Source organism: Pagrus major, chromosome 17 (genome assembly GCF_040436345.1).
Source record: "Pagrus major chromosome 17, Pma_NU_1.0".
In the NCBI taxonomy this organism is placed as follows: Eukaryota; Metazoa; Chordata; class Actinopteri; order Spariformes; family Sparidae; genus Pagrus; species Pagrus major.
In genome coordinates this window covers 18,448,337-18,451,458 of record NC_133231.1, presented here as the reverse complement: position 1 = coordinate 18,451,458, position 3,122 = coordinate 18,448,337, and positions in this window count along the sequence as shown.

The window sequence follows — 3,122 nt, the reverse complement described above, 5'->3', positions numbered from 1 at the left end:
CTGAAACCTTCATCGGGGCATCAAATGTCTCATCACAATATGGATGATTGTTTGTGGACTAACCAACAAAATCCTCAGTAATGTTTTCTTGAACAGTGAAGTAAGAAGTGAAGGTTTTTAGGGAATAGTTTTGTGAATGAAATCGCATGACTTTATTACATTTGTTATAAAATATTTGTACTGCCGTCTTGGGATGCTACATTAAGATGCTCTGTAGAAAAATTGGACACTGATGTGCTGCTTGTAAAATAATTACACTCATGTCATAGTTTACACTTTTAGAGTTACTCACCTTTAAAACTAAAAGTGTTTACAGGTGCTCTGCCACCTCACTTATTATCAGTGGAAAATATTCCTGACGATACAGACCAGAGTTCCTGTGTGCTCGTCCTCAAATATAATGAATACTCTGGTACACACATTTTATGATCACTGAGGGTGGTCTCTGCAGGATTTTGTTATTTTTTAAGTTCTCTGAAATTACATGTTTATATTTGCAAAACGGGAATTATCTAGTTAAAAATGCACTAATTTACAAACATTTCTAGAACAGAAATCTGAACACTAGGTTCAAAATCCTTGTTTCATTTTGCTGAGTCAGAGGTTTTTGCGGAGGGAAATCTGGATGTCTCTTTTAATCACTTCTTAAATCAGAAAATATGTCATTAGCCATAAAAATCACATTTTGATGTTTTTAGTAATAATAGTTACATAAATCCAGCTATGAATGTTATATGAACATATCCCTCTGTAAAAAAATGTCAGAATATAGACAGTAATAAAACTGGAACGTTCGGTGGGTGTAAGTGCTCCTGAAGTGGAGATTTCTTGCTCGGAGTATGAAAGAAAACTCATTTTGAAAGGCCTCCAAAGATATATATTGTATACACAATACAAAAAATACAAAGACTTGGTGAATAGGGTAACATTTTGAACTAGCAGATCTCACCAGTAAACTATCCCAGTTGATTTCTAATATTAAGACAATCATGTTTTCTTATATTTTAGGTTTAAATATGCAAATAGGGCAATCTAATTAAATATGCACTCATTTGCATTCACACCAAGAGCAGAAATTGTAACTAAAATCAACATTTTGGAAGTTTTCTCTCCACTAGTCCGAATAGACATGTTATAGGAGCAAAATAGCCCCAAATCCCAAAATCTAAATCTAAATCTTAATTTAAGGTTTTTCCCAAGTTTCTTTACTTTTAATAGGATCGTCAAAGTCATTGTGATCGGTATCTTTCCACATGAGTACCCCGTTCCTGAGATTAAAAACAGAAAAAGAAGAATCCTTATCACAATAATACAGCCAGGACATCATCCGTGTAATGGGATGATGACATTGGTGATTCGCTTCTGCAGCAACTTTATCAATCACATTAGCTTCATTATATATTGCAGTGAGTGCAGTGAAGCAGGAAACAGAATCATATTCGAGAAAAAAGTGCCGCATACTGCAACAGGGATCTTTTTTTCCCCTTCGTAAGTCACTTTCTATAAATCTAAACTGTGCATTAACATGATATCCAAGCTGAGGGGGTTGGGTGAAGTGCTGTCTCTTGTTTCTGAATGTGGGATTCACTTTTACAGTCACAGCTAGAAGAATATATTTCAAAGCCCTGGTTTTATTTGTGATGTGGAACATTATTTTCTGTGTGTGCAGTCAGAGATAAGGTTCAGATTGCAGTGTGAAAGAGAGAAGACAGAAATCATAGGTCGTGTCAGCCTTTCACAAGGCTTTTTATCTCATTGATACACACACCACAGCACACTTTCACGCATCTATTCACATTCTTGTATGTGCATTAAATTGTCAACTCTGTGACCCTGGTGTTGCAGACTCGAATGCCAATAGGGTGTGACAGACCGAGCTGTGAACATTACGAAATAAATTGTCTGGTCTTTTGTACTCTCTAGACATGCATCATATGTTTAATTCTCTGGCTCCCCTGCCTTTCGATCGAAGTTTCGGGGGATCGAAAGTTTAAAAAGGACGCAGAGGCAGGGGGACAGCAGGAGTGAAGGGGAGAGGTGGGGGGTTTGGGGGGTGGGGAGAGAGAGGAAAGGGACGATGAAGGTAATGAAGCACAGCAATAAAGAGGGCAAAAGGAAGAAAGAGACAGACAGAGAGATGGAAGGGAGGGCTATGCAGAGGCACAGAGATGGAGGGGGAAGCATCGTGAAGGGGAACACAGAAAGAAGGCGGTTGCATGCTTGAGAGAAACAGAGGAGGCTGGAAAAAATGTGCTGAGAAGGCGAATAGGAGCCGATAAAGTTTTTAACTGATTGCTCATTAATGAGAGAGGGAGGGCTGGAGGAGGGAGAGAGAAGAAGAATCCCTCCTCCTCCTCCTCTTCCCCCTCCTCCTCCTCCTCTGGGATGCTGCTGCTGCTAAACTGTACTTAGACCAGCATTTAGGGGTGACTGGACATATATTCTCAATTGGCAAAGGGTGTCTTTATGAAGATTTATTAGAGGGATTTTGGCAAACACTCCCATGTAAAATGATTGACGAAGAAATAATGCAAACACTTTATGGATGATTGAATTTGGCTAATTGGTGTCTTGGCACGGCTGTACTCAAACCTTCAGCACTGAGGCTATTAATTTGGCTTTCAACTTTTTTCACTAAGTACAGTATGAGCAGGCAGGGCGGTTAACTATTGGAGCATTTCACAATGCATTTCAATGGCCTACTGAGCTCCTTTTGTCTGCGTGACTGCTGGGGCTGCTGCCTAACACAGCTGAGCGATGCAATACAGCACGGGTAATAAATCTAAGATACTCTCCTCCTGCGGTGACATCCACCTGCTTTCTGTCGACAGCTCACACAGAGCCGTTTGTTCAGAGGGGAAGCAAACCGAGTCATACAAAACAGAGGGGCATGCTGCAGCGAGCAGGAGAATGGGATACAGAAAGCGTGTTTGTTATCAAGGGGCCACTGCAATGTGTGGCTGCAGTTGTCACACAAATTCGCACCTACATCCACGGACACGTGAAGCAGCACAACCACAAACCCACTCACACATTAAGTGGTAACGTGAGGACCCTGCTGCAGACCTAATGCAGTAACCACGCGTTCTCCTCAAGCTCTCTCTCTCTCTGCTGTTCTGTAT